At 46.7% G+C, this 14,530-nt stretch overlaps 1 long non-coding RNA gene across 2 annotated transcripts in view; it reads right to left on the bottom strand.

Annotated features, from left to right (window-relative positions):
* LOC142830911 (uncharacterized) overlaps positions 1 to 14,530 on the bottom strand; it is a 48,378-nt gene that overhangs the window by 13,107 nt on the left and 20,741 nt on the right. Inside the window, exons 2-3 of one of the 2 annotated variants that reach the window (XR_012906449.1) lie at positions 4,988 to 5,135; positions 4,243 to 4,426 (exon numbers count right to left, since the gene is read on the bottom strand). This is a non-coding gene — a long non-coding RNA (uncharacterized LOC142830911). Of the gene's footprint in view, positions 1 to 4,242; positions 4,427 to 4,987; positions 5,136 to 14,530 lie in introns of those variants that run through there. The other variant, XR_012906448.1, reaches the window with a different exon arrangement.

Genomic DNA, 14,530 nt, shown 5'->3' on the forward strand with positions numbered 1-14,530 from the left:
ACAGGCTCCCAAAAGTGCTGCTAAATATACTCTTGGCTGGCTGAGCCCCACTTTTTATTAGACAGAAGACACAAGGAGAAACAAGGTGGGGAAAGAAAACATCATACAGGGGGCAGGAACCAAGTCTCACATCTCTGGTAGTGTTAAAGATTGGCTAAAGTCAGTAGAGGTCCTTCTAGTTTATCCATAATGGTTGACCAAACAACCTCTTAATTTCCCCCTCCCAAATCACTGAAAAAGGAATAGAAAATAAGACAGAATATGTTATTGCTTCTATATAAAACCATAGTACACCCACATCTTGAGTACTGGATGTAGATGTAGTCGCCTCATCTTAAAAAAAGATATCTTGGCATTGGAAAACGTTCAGAAAGGGCAACAAAATGTTTGGCTGTATGGAATTGCTGTCATGAGAAGTTATTAAGACTGGAACTTTTCAGCTTAGAAGAAGAAAAGACTAAGGGAGGGTCTGACAGAGGTCTATAAAATCATCACTGGTGAGCAGGAAGTAAATAAGGAAAAAAGTTATTTACTGATTCCCATAACACAAATTGTTCCCCTTGGTTTCTGCTGACAGGACAAGAAGCAATGGGCTTAAAATAGCAGCATGGGAGGTTTAAGTTGGCCATTAGGAAAAACTTCCTAACTGTCAGGGTGGTTAAACACTGGAATAAATTGCCTAGGGAGGTTGTGGAATCTCCATCACTGGAGGTATTTAAGGACAGGTTGAATAAATATCTATCAGGGATGATCTAGATGGTGCTTGGTCCTGTTATGAGGGCAGGGGACTGGACTTGATGACCTCGTAAGTTCCCTTCCAGTTCTAGTGTTCTATGATTCTTAACTAGGGGTCACCAAATGAAATGAATAGGTAGCAGGTTTAAAAAAAGGATTTCTTCACACAGTGCACAGCCAACCTGTGGAGCTCCTTGCCAGAGGATGTTGTGAAGGCCAGGACTTTAACCGGGTTCAAAAAAGAGCTAGATGAATTCATGGAGGATAGGTCTATTAATGGCTATTAGCCAGGATGTGTAGGAATTGTGTCCTTAGCCTCGGTTTGTCAGAAGCTGGGAATGGGCAACAGGGGTGGAATCACTTGATGATTTCCTGTTCTGTTCATCTGGGGGCACGGGGCGTTGGCCACTGTCGGCAGACAGGATACTGGGCTAGATGGAACTTTGGTCTGACCCAGTTTGGCCATTCTTATGGCTGTTTCCCTGGCCTGGTTGAATCAGGATCTCTCTTAGGGTCAGACAAAAAAGGCCCAATGATGGGGTCCTAGGAGACAGGGTCAGTCACGAGGGTAAAGCTTGCTCCTTCTGGTTTACCCATCTCCTAACCAGTAGTGGTTTGTCAAATACCTTAATTCACTCCCTCTCCCAAATCTTGTATTTGAAGGACCCCAAAAGGGGAGTGGTGGGTGAAATTATCCATTCCAACATTATTTTGTCCACCAGTTAAGCCACATTTCTGCCTAGCCAATTTTTGTTTGTTGATTTCCAGTCCCCCACTTTTTCTGTTTAGCAGATCTAAAGCATAGTCCTTGATTTATACCAGTAAGTCTTTTTGCTCGGATGAATTCAGCCTGTCTGTTTCCCTGTGGTGCCTTTTCCCCATGAACATTTCTTGTTGTGGGTTACTGTGACATTTTATGAACTTTCACTTACATTTCACAGTTAAGCTCAGTATGAAAGTACATGTGTAAGCCCAGTCATTAGTGTGGCCAACTTTTGTAATTTCCTCGAGAGTCACATGAATCTGGCCATGCCTGGAGCCACAATTCCTCTGGCTTTCCATGGTTTGACTGCTGTAGCCTGTGCCAGCCTTATGCAGCCGCAAAACCTCCTCTGGGAGAGACTGGTAGATTTTCAAGTGTCCTATTATCTCCTGGATGGCTTTCCAGTGAACGAAGACCTAACTCATCCAAGAACCTCTCGGATGTTTATCTCTTCACAAGCTATTTCTCTGGCTAATGCACCACAGATTCCATCCTAAAATGGGAAAATTCTGAGCCAAATTCTGGGCTCAGCACCACCAGTCCTCAGATGTAATTAATTGATCTTTGGAGTTGTTTCTTGGTTCAACTTCGTAGAATACAAGTGTGCATTATCCCTGATGCACAAACACTTCTGTGATCATTTCCCCTGAAGTGAAAACTGATCCCAGTTGCCAAAGGGCACAGTAGCAAGCATATAGCCAAGTTTGGATAACCCTGTACTTTCCTCACACCTACAGCATCACTGCCAACCTCCCCCAGTCCCAGAAAGCCAAAACAAGCTTGTTACTGGAATAGAAGAATCAAATCAAACAAGAGCTTTCCAAGTTTTCTCCAGGCCACTGATACCTTCTAAAAACAGCCCGGCATGCCCACACCCCTGCAGGTTTCCCTCAGAACTTACTTCCCAGCATCCTTTTAGACTATTAATATTTTGGTAATACTGTCCTGGGGTATATTTTAAGAGGAATAAGGGATCCTTTGGAAAAGGCTTTATTTTCCGAAAGATCCGCATCTAGACTGGCGCTTTTTTCCGGCAAAGCTCCGAGCCGGAAAAAAGCGGCAGCCATTTTTATGCAAATGAAGTGGGGGGGATTTAAATCCCCACTTCATTAGCAATTGCGATGTGTCTAATTTGCATCCCTTTTACGGAAAAGGGATGTAGTCTAGACACAGCCAAAATGTTGTTGTAATGGAATTTTATCATGGAACCCTTATTTTCACTTCACGGAATCCTGGGGTTCTGCAGAACACCATTTGGGAAACATTAATCTAGATCATCCCTGATAGATGTCTATCTAACCCGTTCTCAAATATTTCCAGTGATGGAAACTCCACAACCTCCCTAGGCAATTTATTCCAGTGCTTAACTCATGTCCAAGCTAACCCTCCCTTGCTGCAGTTTAATTGTAAGACTAAGGATGTGCCACAATGCATCAAGGAGTGAGCCTCACAGCCTGGCTCCACAGACTGGTGTTGCCAGGGCTTGTGGGAGCATGCTAAATATAATTTGCATAGATGCTGCAGCTTGCGCTGGAGCTCTGGTTCTTAAGCTCCCCCCCTACCTCCTAGACTGCAGAGTCTGAGCTCCAGGCCACAGCTACTTTTAGCATGCAATGTCAAAGCAACCCCTGAACAGCTGTTTTTAGTGTGTTAGTGTCAGCCGTTCTAGCCCATATCCATGGACCCAGGCTGCGAGTCTTACTGGCAGATGCAGTGTAGACACCCCCCTCCAAGTTATCCATCTGGTTCTCCCGAGAATCTCTTTGTCCCTTCGCCCCCGCTATAAGAGCAAAGTGGAAACATAGCTTAGTCACCACATGCAAAAATCTCACAATCCCAGAGAGGGGGAAGGAGCTGCAGCAGACACACCAAAACTTGTAGCCACATCCCAAGATCTGCTTATACCTGACTACAAGTAATGTTTCACAAGCCTCTCCTTTTTGGCACTGCTGATGTTTTTTTCCTAGGGTAGTGGCAATGCCACTGAACACACAAACTTCAAAGTTAAAACAACAACAAAAAAAATCCACACCAACTCTAGTGCCAGAGAAATGTGCCTGCAGGTGAGACAACTAGCTTCACAAATACGCAGACATTAACACCTAGCAACTTTGATTGTACACTTTGTACCTTTCATTCATGTGATTTGTTGCACCGGGTTGTAAAGATCAATTAGGAGTCAGGACACTCATTTTAATCCAGTCTCGCAGGCATGGGCAGGCATAAACTGGAGATGGTGGGAGTCTAGTGGAAGCAAAACTTCCTTTCGTCTGCTAAGAGCAGAAGTGAATGTGCCTGCCTCTCCCTGGCCTGGAAACACAGAGTTTCCTCATAGCAACTCTTCTTTTTTGACAGGTGCAAGGAGAGCTCTCCAACCTCTGTCCATCTGCTCTAACCAGTGGGCACAAGGAGGGTAAAGCCCCCTTTTTTTACAGCTTCTCAATTGAATCCCTGCGGTGTGGCTTCCTTACCCGCCAAATGTCATGAAGTTTTAAAGACTTACATTCCACCCCTTGCCCTCTGATAACTCCTGCATCATACCCATCCCAGCTTGGAATTTTCCATCATGGAAATTATATCGGGAGCAGCCACAGCAGACATGGTAGAGGATGGTAGCTGGAAGACCGGGAAGGACAGTCAGAGTCACAGAATCAAGGGGAGGGGCATGAAGCGTTTAGGGTGGTTATGCCAACCACTTTAATCCTACCTCTAGGTGTCGTACAGACATTCTTAACTGGCCCTGTATCCACAGTTGCTCCCATTCTCTGATCAGGCCACGATGGAGGACCAAGGAAAGATGTGGAGGTTTTAGCAGTGACAATGGGAAAGCACTTGGTCTTCCATCTGAGATGGGGTCAGGCAAAGGCCAAGGAGAGAGTGAGTGATCTTGCGTTGCTTAGGGGTGGCTGTCAGGCAGTATGGCACAGCCTGGAAATGAGAAGTGGGTTCTGAATGAGATAGATGGAGAGGCCAGTGGCAGGACAGCTCTTATTACTTCCTACTGCATCATCATTGGGAGGTTCTTCTCTGGCCTTGTGAGTGATGCTGTGGCTGTGAGCTCCTCTTCCTCACCTCGCTACGGACCCTTGGGACGCATACAGGCTCAGGCTGAACCAGTCCAAGAGACGCGGCTTTAAACAGAAGCTTTGAGCAGCCAGGATAAGCCGAGAAAGTCTGAGGGCGCACTGGTGGCTGGGCTGTTGGGGCAGACGACGAGCCAGCCTGCTTTGCACCACGCGCGCAAAGCATCACATACTCTTGGGACATCTACGCTACAAGAGGGACGATGCAAACGTGCACCACAACAATATTCAACCTCAAAATGGGGAGCCTGGGGAGGTGCAGAGTTTGCTCGTTGAGCCAAACCACCCAAGCCTGTGTTGGACCCCACCAGGCCTCTCAGTCTTCCATTCCTACACCGTCTCTCTCCACCCAAGCAGACCCTGTGTACGGTATTTCTAACGTTCCGTTCTTCCCGAACACCCTTACCTGACAGTGTCGTCACACACGGAAGAACCGGCATGTTGCTTCCGCTGAGCTGTTAGTAGACGGACTCCTCCCCGACGTCTTTGGAGGTGACAGAGTTCCTCAAGCCGCAGGTGACTGTCAGGAGTTGTGAAAGCCGCCTTTACTCTCCCTGCATGGCAGCAGAGAAAAGCACAGTCCATCTCCTGTTGCTTCAGTGTTTTCCCCTGAGTGGCTCAGAGAAAGAACATAGTACAGGCAGTCCCTGGGTTACGTACAAGATAGGGACTGTAGGTTTGTTCTTAAGTTGAATCTGTATGTAAGTCGGAACTGGCGTCCAGATTCAGACACTGCTGAAACTGACCGCCAGTTCTGACTTACATACAGAATCAACTTAAGAACCCCAGGCCTCCTCAAGTCAGCTGCTGCTGAAACTGATCAGCAGCTGATTCCAGGAAGCCCGGGGCAGAGCAACTCTGCCTGGGGCTTCCTGTAGTCAGCGCTGGTCAGTTTCAGCAGAAGCTGACTTGGGGACGCCTGGGGCAGAGCAGCTGGGGTGCTGCTGGGTTGCTCCAGTAGCGCCGCTCCTGGGTGCTACTGGACCAACCTAGCAGCACCCCATCTGCTCTGCCCCAGGCGTCCTGATTCAGCCGCTGCTGAAACTGACCAGCAGCGGCTGAATCACGACCTGGGGCAGAGCAGCTGGGGTGCTGCCGGGTTGGTCCAGTAGTGCCCAGAGCGGGCGCTGCAGGACCAATCGGCAGCACCCCAGCTGCTCTGCCCCAGAGTCCAAAACAAAAGCCTGGTCTGCTGGGGGGGGGGAGCACACTAGCTGCCCCCCCTCCCCAGCAGACCAGGGACACAGGGAGCAGAGCCTCTGAAGCTTTGCTCTGGCAAAGCCTCAGAGGCGAGGGACCCCGCCGCGGCTGCGGCTTCAGTCCGGGAGCCTGTGGTCTGCTGGGGACGGTCCCCAGCAGACCACAGGCACCCAGATTGAAGCGGCAGCAGCGGCGGTTCCCCGCGCCTCTGAGGCTTTGCTCTGGCAAAGCCTCAGAAGCGCGGGAACCCGCCCGGTGCCCCTGGTCTGCTGGAGACGGTCTCCAGCAGACCAGGGGCACCGGAGCAGCTTACCAATGGGGCTTTCTCGCCCCGACTTCCGGGGCGAGAAAGCCCCGTTCGTAAGTGCGGATCCGACATAAGTCGGATCCGCGTAAGTCGGGGACTGCCTGTATACAGCCACTCCCTTTCAGAAAAAAGCTCAAATGGCTTCCTTCAACGCTCCCCAACATGTGAGGCCAGCACAGCTCAAGAACTATGGCACTGTCAAACTCAAGCTTTCAAAACCGTGTCTGGATTCCTCCCAAAAGTTACAATACTGGCTTAAATAACTCATGAGAATATTTAAAAATAATGTTTGTTGGCTTCTGGTTTCTGAGCCTTTGGGCTGGACTTGTGTCAGATTTACAAGCGTATCTCCACAACTACAAGGGCTAGAAACATTTTTTTTAAATGGAAGGTGAGTGTAAGAACTCACGCAGCCTGTACAGGGGTTGCCACTGAATTAGTATCACTTACTCCTGATTGGCTGTTGCCAACGAGGGGCTGCCTACACTGGCTAACTAACTCAGTGAATGCCAATCACGATCTGCTCAACGCAACAGCTGCCTGGCTTCTTATCCGTTGGGTGTTTTGTTGTGTTCTCAGAACCTGAGTCGCTCATGAATGTTAGTTTGTTCCATGATGCTGAGATTCTCATGTAATCTCTTGATTTTGGCACCTTGGGCTTAAAAACCCCCCAGAAATATTGTGAGAACTGGCAATACTGGAACTAAAAGCTCATGAATTGTGGGACAAACCTCAACCAAGCAGCCCAGCTCCGAACTTGGGAAAAGGCTGTGAAGATTTCATGCAATGTTTTTGGTCAACAAAACAGCAAAAGCAATTATCTGGTATTTCAGCAGCAAAAAATGCCATGTTTAATAATATTGATCTTATGTATTCAAAGACACATAGATTTAAAGAAAAAAAATACATTTCCTATAAATATTTCACACTCTTCCAAAAACTTTCATTGAAGTCAATGGGGCTTGAACGCTGAAAAGAAAACGATGGGGAATACCTGGTCCATAAGAACAGAAAGTCAAAGGTGACAGAATTCAAACACATGCATACTTCCTTCATTTTGTTGTGTTTTGTTGTCTCATTTTAAACTCGTGATTTACTCTGAATCTATTTGAGCCCGTTCAGGTGACATTTTCATATTGAGTCATAGACTTTGTATTCGTTAGTTCTAAATTGGGAACCATTCTGGTGGTTATTTTGTAACCACCGTTTTGTTCTAGTGGTTCATCTAGTGTAGCATCGTAAGTGATGATGCTCACGGCCGGGTGCTTCAGAAGGTGCAACATACTTCAGAATCGACAATTATAGATGCATCTGGACATTTTTTTCCCCTATAATCAGTTAGTTTATGGTCAGGTTAGTGGGAAAAACTCATCACTCCCAACTTCTTTCATTGTCTGTATTTTCCCTTTCTGAAACAAAAATGTAAGAACATAGTCTCATTCTGAGTTTCTTCCTGAGTGCGCTGTCTCAAGTTAGTCTATAAAGGAAGAGACTATCGACTTACAATGGAGTTTAATAAGAGCTACTTAGCTTGGTTCCCAAGGTGAGTGGGCAGCATAACTCTGTTTTTCCATGCAAGTTTTTGGATCCCATCACCATGCTACAAAGATATGATGCTGTAGAGCTTAAAAAAAATCAACTATACTCAATATGATTGTATTACCACACCTTAAAACTCAGTCCCTTGCAGGGGAGTAGTGAGGGGATGACGGGAGGGGCGGTTGCCCCTGGATGCCATGCTGGGGGTCGCCAATTTAGTCCCCCTTCATTCCCTGGCTCATCTGCTCCTCCTCCACCTGCCACCACCAGCTGGAGCCTCCTCCCCGCCTCTCTGCCCCCAGGCCAACCCTCCTCCATCTCCGCTGGCAGGTTAGTGCATCTGGGGCGGGTGGCCCCAAACTGGAGGGAGCAGGGGAAAATGCGATACAAGCTCTCCTCTCCCTCCTCCCAGGGTTGGGCTCAGCCATGTGAGTGATGGCGGGGGGAGGGAGACACATTTTGCCTTTGCCCTTGGGCATATAACACCCTTGCTACGCCTCTGGCCCCTTGTCTATAGAAACCCAATCTGACAAATATTCTTTATTTACTAGTTCAACTCTTAATGCTCTCAAAGAAACAACACAGTGGGGTTTCTTTTGCCCTATATATAGCTTGATGTACTTCATCCAGCACAGGGTGTTTGTTTTCAGTCTCCTTTATGCAAAGTTAACAGCTGCTAATTAATTATTCTAATTTATACTGCAGGAGCACCTGTTCTGGGCCCTTTCCTAAGAGAGTGAAAAGACACAGTCCCCGTGTTGAGGAGTTTAATGTCAAAAAAGTGCCTTTCCATAATAATATAATTTGCACATTCTTTGTAAATTTCTACAGCTTTAGCTCCAAGCACAGATAAGTTCGGCTGTTCTCTGTGTTCATAAGAGCATAAAAATATAAAAACATAAGAACGGCCATACTGGATCAGACCAAAGGTCCATCTAGCCCAGTATCCTGTCTTCTGGCAGTGGCCAATGCCAGATGTCCCAGAGGAAGTGAACAGAACAGGTAATTATCAAGTGATCCTTCTCCTGTCATCCATTTCCAACCCCCAGAAACAAGTAGAAGCTAGGGACACCAATCCTACCCATTCTAGCTAATAAAGACCTAACCTGATGAATTTATCTAGTTCTTTTTTGAACCCTGTTAAAGTCCTGGTCTTCACAACATCCTCTAGCAAGGAGTTCTACAGATTGACTGTGTGCTGCGTGACGAAAAACTTCCTTCTGTTTGTTTCAAACCTGCTACCTATTAGTTTCATTTGGTGATGAAATGTATACTACTTCCTTTCCTTCTTAGGAAAAACCAGACAGGTGTTAACCATTTACTATAGGTTTGCTGCATAGGAATCAACCTGAAATGTATTCTGTACCATTGATCCACTGGGTGTTTGTCTGTATAGAGACTTCTTTGGGGAATAGAGCTGTAGTCCAATATAAAGATGAAATTAGCACTAGTTCCATTTCAAAACAATCCAGATGTTCTGTAAAGTGATTAGGAAGGGCTGAATATAAAATAGGGCAGGGCTAGTCAACGTCAGAAGCCCTGGGGGCCACAGTGATACTCATAGCACATGCCAAGGGTCACAACTTAAGTGTGATTGCGTATGCATACATATATATGCAAATATATGCAAATAGCTTCTTTTACACTGACGGGCATGGATACAAAGATTAAGGCAAAACTACACCACACGCAGGCCCCATTTAAGTCAGTTCACCTGATATTAATAAAATGCAATATTTACCTGATTTCCACCCATATGACAGCACTTTTAACAAGCAATGACAGTCCAGGAATTTAACTACTAAATCACATATCAACAGAAGACCATTATATTGACTCTTTTTTTTTTAAATTTTGGCTCCCACCCATCTTTGCTTGCTCACCATAAGTGATCCTCCCAAATGAGTAGTGCACTACATTTTGGAGAACATGTATTGCCCATGAATAAAGTATACAGTGCCATCTTCAGCATTGTACAGGTCCTTTTCCATGCAATCAGATTTCGTCAGGTAGCTACCATTTTCTTACAAGTGAGGATCCTTAGGCACAGCTACAACATCCAAGTAAGAGAATACAGCTGGGTTGTAATTTATAGCTGCAGTCTTCCAGTTGTAAGCCTTCAGCACACTATATCCATTTGCCTGCAAATTGAGAATTGTGTTAAACCTCCAGTAGTTCTGATGTAGCAATATCTTCATGCTGAGAAGCTTTGAGACTACTGAAATACAGCACTTATGCTGAACAAAAAGCACGTTGCCAGCAGCACCTTCCCCCATGTTTTTATTGAGTTGCAGAAGAACAGAATTTTAAAATACATCTTGGTTACAGACTAGCCCAGGCACTGTCTGCACTAATCCAGGGTGCACGTTGTGCTCAGTTGACATTGACCGACAGGATCACTCCAGAATTCCAGGATGTATTTCCAAGCTGTACACTGATTCTGAAAAAGGGTCTAGCCATTCCATGGTCTTTGGCACGCTTAGATGGTCACATTGCTGGTAGATTCTCCAATGGGGTTACTGTCCATTGGCCCCAGCATAAGTGACAGCAGATTTTGGCCCACAGAGATACACATTGAACCATCTGCAGTCAACAGCACAGCCAACTTTTTTTTTTTTTTTAAATAAATACTTTCATGAATCAGAGCCCTAGGTACATATACATCCCAGGTTTATGCTCCACAGAACTCCTCTTAGCACTATCGGCACCTAAAGTCACTTACCACCAATGTATTCAGGATAAAAATTCCCTAGATGCCTACTTTCCTTCCTGGGGGCATGTGCACTGTCACCCCAGGCTCCCCGAAGTCTGTCTCCTGCCTAAGCCCCAGATCCATGAACCAGGAACCAGGAGAACACAGCTTATAAAAGTTATGTCAGCAGTATTGCCACTTTCTCCAGAATCAGGAGTTCTTTAGTGTGGAGCAAAACAAGGATCTAACTCATTCCCCACAAGAAACTACTTGGGCACCTAAGTCACCCGGGGTTCCCATTCACGGATCACTAAGCAGAGCTAGGCAGCTATGTCCAGGCTGCAGAAGAAGCCCGTTTTCAGGAGAAAGGTGTCACACAAGGCTACTCAACTTTGGAAGCCGTGGGGGCCACAATGATACTCACAGCACATGTCGAAGGCCGCAACTTAAGTGTGGTTGCATATACATACAAATATATATGCAAATGTATGCAAATAGTTTTTCACCCTGATGGGCATGAATACAAAGATTAAGGCAAGACCACACAACATGCAGGTCGCATTTAAGTCAGTTCTGCTGATATTAATAAAATGCAATATTTACCCGGTTTCCACCCATATGACAGCACTTTTAATGAGCAATGACAGTCTAGGAATTTAACTACTAACACGCATATCAACAGAAGACTATTATACTGACTCCTTTTTTGTTTTGGCTCCCACCCACAGGCTGCGTGTTGAGTCCTGTGTACACCCAAACCACACCTAATGTCGCAAAAAAATGGGCCCCATGCGGCCCGCAGGCCACATGTTGAGTAGCCCTGGCGTAACACATACCTCTGTTGTTGAGGCCTCCTGGTATCTAGTGCAGGTGGCTTCCACCTTGTGCGCTAGCTTTTGTGGATCTCATTCTAGGGCCCCTCTGCTCCATTGTATGGGAAGCCTAGATCACTTTAATGAAAATTTGTGGATCCCACTGCTCTTGTGCTTTTCTAGACACCTAAAAGTAAGGTGCTGCAATGCTCAGCATCGTAACACGGAAGTCCCTGTGTAGATGAGAGCACTAAAGTCCCTGTGTAGATATAGGTCTAGGTTTCTAAAACTAGGTACCTCTGAACATTTTGGCCATGCCCAAGTGACTTAGAATCTCATGTTCCATTGGAATTCAAGGGAGTTGGGTTCCTAGATCTCTGAGATGGCTTTGAAAGTTTTCCCTTATGGCTATAGTTTGACAATGAGTAATTCGGTGATTTGCAAAAAATGTTACTCTCCCAGCTGCTTCCACTCCCCTTCATGAGAGTTTTTAATTATTGAATTAGGATTTGTCATTTGCTAAGTCATTCCATTAAGTTAGGGAGACAGGAAGCAAGACAGAACTTACACTCGCTTTTCTTTACAAAACCTTGGCAGAAGAACTAACCTGCGACATTTTCTAGTGTGTGTATAATTTGCACACACATCATTTTACATTAGGAAGACTAGCTGCAGGGGCGGCCCTAGACTAGCTGCCAGCAACTGGTGCCCTAAGCGAACCATGCAATCAGCGCCCCCACCCCCAAATCCCTCAATGATATTGCACCCCCATTTGGTGCCCCATTTAACTTGGCACCATAGGCGACTGCCTAGTTTGCCTATATGGACGGGCCGCCCCTGATTAGCCGTGGCACATGGATTTCTCTCTTCTGCCAGGTTTTGTTGAAAACAATAAGATCTGAGGTCAACTTAGTAGGATATCTCAGAAATAAAAACCTGCAGCTGGTAAGTAACACACTTCCCCATAGTAACTTTGGTTGTCTTAACTGGGGTCTCCACTTGCCCATGTGAACATTCAATAGGCAAATGTCCCTGTGACGGGGCATGCGCGCCCTGCACTGAGAGTGGGGGGAGCCCTGTGTTGTGGGGCAAGCAAGCTACGTCGCCGTGGCCTTGCTGCGCAGGCTCCCGGCGGGTCGGGGCTATAACAAGCCCTGAGCCAGCACAACTGGGGGGAGCTGCCAGAAGGGGCGGAGCACGGGCGCCAGCTCCAGCCCTGTCCCGCCTGGCTTTGGTGTGGGAGGGTTTGTCCCCCCTGGCTGACCAGCCACCACTTGAGCCTTGGCCGGCCCCGAAACCACTGCCGCGACAGGCAGGGTTGCTTCACCTGGCCAGGCTGCTGCCTGGAGAGCCTCCACAGCTGCGGGAACCACGGTTGCCCCAACACTCAGGGCTGTCCACCTGGGTCCCTCAACTGCTGCGAGTGCCTGGGTGGCCGCCAGAGCCATCACTACCCCAACGCCGAGAGTCGCCTCAGCTGATACGTCTGCAGCAGTTGCCGACTGGGCAGGTCCGCTCACCAGTGCGGAGGGAACTGCTGAACCCACCACCTCTCCAGTGGGTGGAGCCACACCCTCAACACTCACCTCAACCACTGCAACCCCGCGAGGCAGTGTGAAGGCCGACCGGGAATGCCGAGGGCCAAGCGTCAGAACGTGGGTAGGAAGTGGCCCACGGCAGGGAAACTATGCCCGTGAGGTTGGTGTGGTGTGGCCTATGTCCCCACCAACCAGGTAGTGGAGTAGGTCCCTGCCTTTAGGGCCCTGGGCTGGGACCCGGTGGAGTGGGAGGGCCCAGGTTCCCCTACCCTCTTTTCCTCCCTCGTCTTTGTAAGGGGCATCCCCCAAGTGTCCTTGAGGAGGTTGTTTTGTGATGGTGAACCCTGGCTGTGAGGCCATATTTTCCTCGTTAAGAGGGCCATATTTGCCGAGAAAGGGGACGCATTATGGTCCCCACCGTAAAGCCCTATCCCCTCGGAGAAAGAGCGAGAGTAAACCCAGGCGGATCCCTCCAGTCGATTGTCAGAGCGACAGAAGGGCCCCTTTCCCGACAGTCTCTTTAGCACACTATTTCTCCATTTGACTACTAATCCCCACTCACAGGTGTCAGAGGATAGCACAACTAAAGAGATCTGAAGTGCAGGTGGGAAGGCCTGTCTCCGCTCCTTTGTAAAGTGTTGCTGGGTCCATTCCTGAACCTCCATTGCTTACCCTAGCTATGATGATTTCAGCATAATTTAGGAGCAGGGTAGAAGAAGCTGCACTCAATTCTGCCACTGTCCTCTAACTTCTTTGTGCAAAAAACACTACTCTCAAACAAAATCCTTCTTACAAAATAGGAGCCATTTTCCCTTCTTTCCTGTTTTGATCCAGTCCCACAACCCAATGAATTCTGAATTTGTGTATGGTTACGGTGACTCAGTGTCACTAGAGGAATTCTGGGTAGAAAGACCATGCAAATTATATTCTCTCTGTAGCCATATATCCCTTGTTCACTGATAGATAGGTCAGCAAGCTCCTTCCCCTCTGGAGCACCTTGTCATCTGCAGTTCAGGGTAAATGCCTCGTGCAAATGAAACAACGTTGTGACTATTCTTCCTTCTTTCATAGGCAGAGGATTCTTAGACCATCACACATACAATAAAAGCCACACCTTTGATTAGGTCTAATTTCTGTGGCAAAGCATTAAAGAGCAAAACACTTTTTATATGATAGCTTAGGTAGAAAGCAAAAACAGACAAATTCAGGTGTCTAAAATAGCTATGGGATCAAAATGCAGGTTATGGTGGCTTAGCCCTTTTTGTATAAATTGGCACACAGCTCTTTACTGAGAGTCATGATGAACACTTCTCAGAGATAAGTTACAGTTCTTTTAAAAAAGGCGGAGATAGCAACTGAGTAAAGAAGGGAATTCAGAGGTTGCAAAGTTTGCTTGCAAATGTTCTTAAGACATGTCCTTGAGATCACAGCAGCTTTATTAGTAGTAGCAGTGTAGCAATAGTGTAGTCTTGGGACTTTGTAATAACCACCTGTGGATCATTCCTTTAGTATCTGAGGATTAAAATAAAAAAATCCAGCCGCCATTGAGTAGTTTGGAACACATTAGGGGCCAGATCCTTAGAAATCACTGAAGTGCATTGAAATCAAGACTATCAGCTGAGAATCTGACCATTTAACTTACACATGCTGTTTGTCACTCTTGTGTAAACGCAGAATAACTCAATTGATTTTCTCAGAGGGGTAGATCTGTTAGTCTGTATCTGCAAAAATAAGTGTCCTGAGGTACCTTAATGATTAACGGATTTATCTGGGCATAAACTTTTGTGGGTAAAAATCACTGTGTTAGATGCATGAAGATATCTCCATGCATCTGACAGAGTGGTTTTATCTGTGAAAGTTT

Source organism: Pelodiscus sinensis, chromosome 11, assembly GCF_049634645.1.
Source record: "Pelodiscus sinensis isolate JC-2024 chromosome 11, ASM4963464v1, whole genome shotgun sequence".
NCBI classification, from domain to species: Eukaryota; Metazoa; Chordata; order Testudines; family Trionychidae; genus Pelodiscus; species Pelodiscus sinensis.